The sequence below is a fragment of the Miniopterus schreibersii genome, assembly GCF_964146895.1.
Source record: "Miniopterus schreibersii genome assembly, chromosome: X".
In the NCBI taxonomy this organism is placed as follows: domain Eukaryota; kingdom Metazoa; phylum Chordata; class Mammalia; order Chiroptera; family Miniopteridae; genus Miniopterus; species Miniopterus schreibersii.
Window position 1 is genome coordinate 3,889,972 of NC_138104.1, and position 7,401 is coordinate 3,897,372.

Genomic DNA, 7,401 nt, shown 5'->3' on the forward strand with positions numbered 1-7,401 from the left:
TGCCTTTTCTCACACTGGTCATGATGACCAATGGCTTTGCATTAGAGACATTTTCTCCACAGTCTTTCCACAAAACCTTTCTGAGGAAAGAAGAGCTATTTTTTAGGAAATCTAAAGTAATTCATTTGGGACAGGATAACTTTCAAAAAGGACAAATCTCCAAGCTTATATTATCATCTTCAACACTCTCACAAGGTGCTTACTCTGTGCCACGCACAGCTCTATTATGCATCCTTAGGTCTTTTAATTCACAATACCTTACAACAACCCATAAGGTATTATCCTTGCTTTGCTGAGGAATGAAGAGCTTACGTGATTTGCCCAGGCTCTCACAGCTAGAAAGAACCCAAGCAAGTCCAGGCATTTTGCTGCTAAACCACACAACATTGCTTTTTGGTTGAGTTTTAGAAAAATAACTAACATCTTAGCTAGGTATTATTAGCCAAAGTTTGATTAAAAGTTATATAATTGAGTTCCTTGTTATGTCTTGAAGTTTTTCATAGAGTTAAACTCTGTTTGTTAGGCAAAAAGTAGCCTCCTTTTTTTCCCCTGAGGGAGCAGTATGTCACCTTCATAAAATAAGCCCATTTCTAGATATGTGAAACTTCCCCTAGCTTTGCAGGTTTTATTTCTCATAAAATATTCCTAAGCATTTTCTTGTAAGTTCTTTTAATTGATACAGAGGTAACTGAGGTCCAGAGTCATTAAACAACTTGGCCATAATCATAAGTCAGTAAATAACATGGCAACACTTTTCCTTATACCTGACTATTTCCTTCCTTGGGCACAAGGTGACAGAATGGAGCAGAAGTGTCCTGTTCAAGTTATTGAACTTGATCAATTTTTTTGAGATTTGATATCTGTTCTTATTTATTTGTTACTCTTAGAAAATCTCCTTTTTGACTGGGCTCAGACTTAGAGGTAGAAGCTCTCAGAGAGGACAGCCTACATCTCTTTGCAATCTGTTCCTGGTGTTTTCCTTTGGCCTCCTTCATTCTCTTAGCTAAAAGTTTAGCGTATTCTGTGGCCTCTTCCTTATTTTTCTATTTATTTATTTATTTCAAAATATTACAGATATTCCCCTTTTTCCCCATTGACCCCTCCCACTCTGCACCAACTCCCTGCCAGTATGCTCTTTCTTCAGAGTAATATGCTGATTGTTTGTATTGCAGGACACATGGAGTAACAAGACACTGAATCTCAGGTGCTTTGGTCCTAGGTTTCTTACCTTCTTTGTTTAGGGGCTTTCTCACAACATATTGGTGGAGATCATCTTCCTTAGAGAGACTGAAACATTTGCGGGTTCTGCTAGCTCTTTTGGGCCCCAGGTGAGGAGGCACAGCAATATCAATGAAGCCAGGAATCTCTCCCCCTCCTTTTTTTTCTTTTCTTTCTTTCTTTTTTTTTTTAATAAACACAGAGATTGGCATTTACAATAAAAACCCAGATTTGCTCTTTCTCTCTCCAGTCCACTTGGTCTATAACAGGAATGCCCCTTTCTCAGCAGCAGGTGGACACGGCCATGGGTCAAGACACTCCCTTCAGGGGGAAACCTTGTTTGTCATTCCTACCACTGATTCAAGCCACATAACCCTTCCATTCTTCACCCAGAGCATCAGCAGCAACTTTTGTGGCCATATGGTTCTCATAAAAGGTACAAAGTTTGCATTCATCATCCACTTCAATGAGTTTCTGGCAGCCAGTGGCTGGGAAAGAGATGTTTAGCTCCATTCTGAAGCAGCCGACCGCCTCTGAATGAACTTGATTGATTTTACTACGTTTGTGAAAATAACATTGCTAGTATCTCTGGAAAGGATAATAGTTTTAAAAGTGCAAAATTATTTCAAATTACTTTGGAATCCAATTATTATTTATGCTTTAGGGTATAAAGGGGATCATGCAGGTTGGAACTTGGTCATCTGTGAGATCATATTTTGTGTTTTTCAGTAAACATGAAAATTCATGTAACCCACATGCTTTTTTCATTTTTTCTCTCTTAAAATTTTTTATTTTCTTTTATTGCTATTTAAAAAAAATCTATATAATTGACATATAACATTATATTTTTTTCAGGTGTACAACATAATGATTTGATATTTGTATATATTGTGAAATGACCATCACAATAAGTCTTGTTAACATCTATCACCTCACAGTTACAATTTTTTTCTTGTGATGGGAACTTTTAAGATCTACTCTGTTAGTGATTTTCAAATACGCAATATAGTATTATCATACTGTACACCACATCCTCATGACTTATTTTGTAACTGGAAGTTTGTTCCTTTTGACCCCCTTTACCCTTTTTGCTCACCCACCATCCTCTCTGCCTCTGGCAACCACCAATCTGCTCTCTGTATCTATGAGATTTTGGGGGGGGTGTTAGATTCCTCATATAAGTCAAATCATATGGTACTTGTCTTTCTCTGTTTCACTTAGCATAATGCCCTCAGGACCATCCATGTTGTCACAAATGGCAAGATTTCCTTCCTTTTTGTGGTTAATATTCCAGTGTGTGTGTGTGTGTGTGTGTGTGTGTACTTTTCTTTATCCATTCATCCATAGATAAACACTTAGATTGTTTCCATATTATAAATAATGTTGCAATGAACATGGATGTGCATATATCTTTTCAAGTTAGTATTTTTGTTTCCTTTGAATAAATACCCGGAAGTGAAATTGTTGGATCATATAATAGTTCTATTCTTAATTTTTTGAGGAACCTCCATACTGTTTTGATAGTAGTTGTACCCATTTACATTTCCTACCAACAGTGTACCAGGGTTCTCTTTTCTCCACATCATCACCAACACTTATTATTTCTTGTGTTTTTTATTATAGCTATTCTAACAGGTGTGAGGTGATATCTCATTTGTGGCTTTGATTTGCATCTCTCTGGTGATTAGTGATGTTGAGCATCTTTTCATGTACCTGTTGGGCCATCTGTGTGTCTTCTTTGAAAAAATGTCTATTTAGATCTTCTGCCCTTTTTTAAAATTGGATTGTTTGTATTTTTGCTATTGAGTTGTTTGAGTACTTTATATATTTTGGAGAGAATACTGGGGTCTCGATCATACTCACCCCCTACTGGCTTATATGATAAGACATTCCACACTGGAAAAGGTAGACTGAGGAGACCAGAGTCTACCATCCCCATCCAATGTTCAAAGCAGACTCAGAGGGAGAGTGTCCAAAAGAACAGAAAGCTCTGAAGTGCCCCCCAAAGGAACTGACTTTATGAAACGGTATGGGGAAAATTCAAGCCTAAGGGTGCTTTAGAAAACAGTAGAGATTTTGATAGTGAAGAAGTAAAAGGAGGCTGGTAATTCTTTGAGAGCAACAAGCTAAATCATAGGCCATATTGTTTAACAGAGATAAACCAGCTAAGAAGAGCCCTCCTGGAGTTAAAACAAAGTTCAAAGACTTGCATAATAATACTAACTCTGGCTGAATTAAATTGAATCAAACTATGCAGCAATTTATGTCCTCCCAAGAATTGTTGAAAACAATAGAGAAATCAGCCAGAAATTAGTGAAACCTAACAGTAGAAGGCAGACAGCTTAACAGAGATATCAAGGAAAGAGACAAAGATATCCATGCTAAAACCACTGTTATCGCAGGGTGACTGTGTTCATACCCAAAGTTGTGTCATCTTAGGAGTGACAACAGAGGTTTTGATTGTATGGTATGTGAATTATATGTCAATAAAGTTAACATTTAAAAAGTGACACAAATCAGAGCCAAACCAACATATTTTTCCTCTTCTCAAAATCATTTTAGAAGAACATGGGCCTGCAATTCTTTTGTGTTTATGGTTTGTGTGTTTTTTGTTTTTGTGGGGTTTTTTTGCATTTACCACAGAAGCCACATTGTGTGTAAAAAGAAAAGTAGATTTTGTGACAATTTTGCCAATTTAATCTCCCTCCCAGAGTATTTTGTGGCATAGTTACTTAGACACCTTCAGCATTGTAATAGCAGGAACATCAAATAGGGAGACACAGAGCAGGTTGGAAGGGTCTGATGAGGTTCATTTTTTCATTCTATACCTGGTAGCATTTCAGATCTTCTTTGATGTCTCTTCTATATCTATTTAAGATAACTGCATTAGACACCCCAAATTTAGATCAGAAAAGGAGAGCAAGTAGCAAGCATCATCTCTTTTGCAAAATATCTTTCTTTGGAAATCACTGTTACACCTGGATGACAAGCTTATCGTCTTCCTCCCACCTCCACCACCCCTTCTCTTACTATACCCCCATTCCTGGCAGGACACAAACCAGAAAACTGGGAGTCATCAGAGATGACTTCTTCTCTCTCAGCCATGAATCTGACTAGTCATTTATCAGTCTACCTCCCAAATAACAACACATCTCTCTGTTCTTTTCTACTTCTCTTATTGGCCTAGCTCAGGCACTCAGTTTTTCCCTGGGCCTTCATAGCCCAACACCCTTCTAGCTTACACTCCTACCTTTAGATTTATCCCCATCTGATTTGTTTTTACAGTGGATCAAATCCAAGTTCCCCAGTTCCTTAGCACAGCATATAAGGTCCTTCATTATCTGACCTCAGACCCATGTCCATGTCCTTGACTATGCTGTTCCCTCTATCTGGATTGAACTTATCCATATTTTTCAACCCATTAAATCCTACTTATTCCTTCAGAATCAGCTCTAGAGTTATCTCCTCTGAGCAGCCTTCCCTGACCCCTCGGTTGCATTCACATCCTTTTCTCTATTTTCTGAGTCATTCGTGCATGACCCCATCTCTACATTGTACTGCAAGTCTTAGTTTACTTGAAGGTTTTCCCCGTTAGACTGTGGGCTCCTTAAGGACATGGAGTCTGTCTTATTTTTCCTTATATCTTCAGCTCTTATACAGAACTTTACCCAGAGGGGATGCTTAATATATGTGCTGCAAGAGTACTCCCCAAGTTGTTGCTCAGTCAATGTTTATTTAATTTAAACTTCCTGACTCTAGACACTTGATGATGCAATTGTCAGATGCACCTCCTTTATGCTCCCAGAGTATTCCTCTACCACTGGTATTATCACCCTCTATTTTAACAGCATTTTTTTGTTTGCTTACTTGTCTGACTTCTCAGTAAAGGGTATCAGCTCCTAGAAAGTAGGGCCCAGGTCTTGCTATCTGATGAATTTTTGGTACAGAGCTTATCCAGTATGCATAGCAGAAAGAAACCTCTGGGTAGGGAAGCAGATATGAAAGGAAAGACTGTGGTGGGCATGCCTAGTTCTTCTGTTTCATTTCACCAACCAGATGGAGTGTGGAGAAACTGACAGTGTCACTATAGTGGAAGCCTCCCCTGCACCAGTACAAACACAAGCCCGGAGAAATGGAGGATCCCACCAACAATGATTATCAGCTAAGCTAGATTAAAATTATGGATCAACTTTCAGTATGATCCATTTGTTGCCACAGAAAGCTTTTTGGAAGGGATTGCCCTCCTTTGCAACTACTAAAGAGCTAAAAGCAAAGATAGAATCTGGAGAAAGTAAAACTCTTCTAGAGGGCTGTGCTGAGAATTTGACTGGTTATCGCAGTATGGGCATCAATAATTGTAACCACACTTAATTTCAAACATGGAATTTTAAAGGAGCATGTCTATGGTTAAGTAAAGATTAAACCACAGAATCATGAGAGAGTGCCAGGGTTCAGGTGCTGGTAAAGTGTAAAATGCCTCCTCTCCCATGCTCACTCTTTCATGCACACCTCTCTCCTTTATTAAGGCCCCAATTTTCAGCACATGACCAACAACAGAATTACAGGTGTCTCTATAATAACCATGAAAAAAAGTTGACCATTTTTCAGTGTCGTTAGTGTGAAAACACAAAGACATACTGAATATTTGCCAGTGCTGGGGTTATATGGGTCAGCCCACACAAAGGCAAGCAATCTTTGCCATTCTTCCCAAATGAGCCACTGACAAATGGAAATGTTATTTATTTCAGCAGGCCCATGTCACTTTCACTTTGAACCACAGATGCTTATCTGATGTTCCAGTGTAAATCATTACTGAAAAAAGCTTTGCCAGGGAAAAAACTCCTGTGTAGTTTGGACTCTGGGATGTCTGAGTTTGTCAGACACCCAATCTACCTCATCCACCCCCTAAATGTTCTGACTCTGATATTAATTTCTAAGGGTTGAATAAAACTATTTTTCTCTGGAAATTTTATTGAGATTTCCTATGATGACCAAGGACACTGTAAAGTGGGATTGAGCTTTAAATCTGGCCTTTGTTCTCCTAGAAGGGAAGTACACTGACATTTGTTAGGTGTCCACTGTGAATCAAGCTGAGCTATGTGCTTTACATGTGCCTGTTCCTTTAACCCTTGAAGTCACCCAATGAAGTTGGTATTGACATCCCTATTTTCCACATAAGGCAATAAAGGCTCAAGAAGAGTAAAAACTTACCCAAGGTCTGAGGGCCATCATTGATAGAACAAGTATGCAAACTCAGCTCTGGCTCATTCCAAAATGAATGTCCTTGCTTACTACTCCACCACACTGGTCCCCTGGTTACTGCATGCTTGAGAGAGCCACTCTAGTCAATATTCTGTAAGATTACCAATTTAGGCAGCAACTGTTTTAGAATAGCTTTTGCATTTGCAATGCAGTTGTACCTGTTGATTTCCCACTAATCAGAAAAGAGTGGCATGTTATACTACTTTAATCATCACAGTGCTTGAAATAAATTCTACGTAATTTCAACACCTTCTCTCATATCTCAAAACAGAGAGATAATGATACACTAATGGAGTATCTTACACTGAAGGCCCATTTAGCCTTATGGCAAATTTGTTGAATCATAAGTCAAACATTGAATTGAAGGGATTTATTAGGTAAACACAATTAAAATGCATATCTTCCCTGAAAGGCTTTTGATGGTAGGTGTTCATAAGACTGTGTGCAGGTGTTATTAATTTTGAATTTATCATTTGTAGAGTTTGTACTTCCAAATAACTTTCTTGGGTTTCTAATTGGGAAGTGTTCCAGGATGTGTATTGGGGGTGGGAGAAATATTCCCAACCCATACCTGCTCAGATAAGTGGAGATATCATTAGCAACAAGAAGTAAGTGATCGTGGCTTCTGTAGTTTTTCATAAATTACACTAAATAACCATAATGCTGCAATTTAGTGGTCCAAAGTTCATTCTATTCAGCAGGCCATCCATACTCAACTGTTTAAAGAAAAGGGACCTGCTGAGAAAATAGTGGTCTAATCAGATGCCATAAAATCGGGCTGATGAGATGAGTCCCATTTCTTTTTTTAAAAGGGGATTCTAATGAAGCAGTGCTTGAAAGGGACTTATAAGTTTGGGCTCCCTATTTCATTATTCAGGTCAGCTGCACCAAGTTTCAAATGAAGCTAAGGAATATAATCCC

General features: G+C 38.4%; 1 pseudogene across 1 annotated transcript; it reads right to left on the reverse strand.

Moving 5' to 3' along the window:
* Positions 1-866: 866 nt before the first annotated feature.
* LOC308551698 (small ribosomal subunit protein eS6 pseudogene) lies at positions 867-1,731 on the reverse strand (annotated as a pseudogene). Its single transcript has 2 exons — positions 1,115-1,731; positions 867-1,043 (listed from the first exon to the last, which is right to left on the reverse strand). The product of its transcript is annotated as a small ribosomal subunit protein eS6 pseudogene (transcript).
* Positions 1,732-7,401: the final 5,670 nt, after the last annotated feature.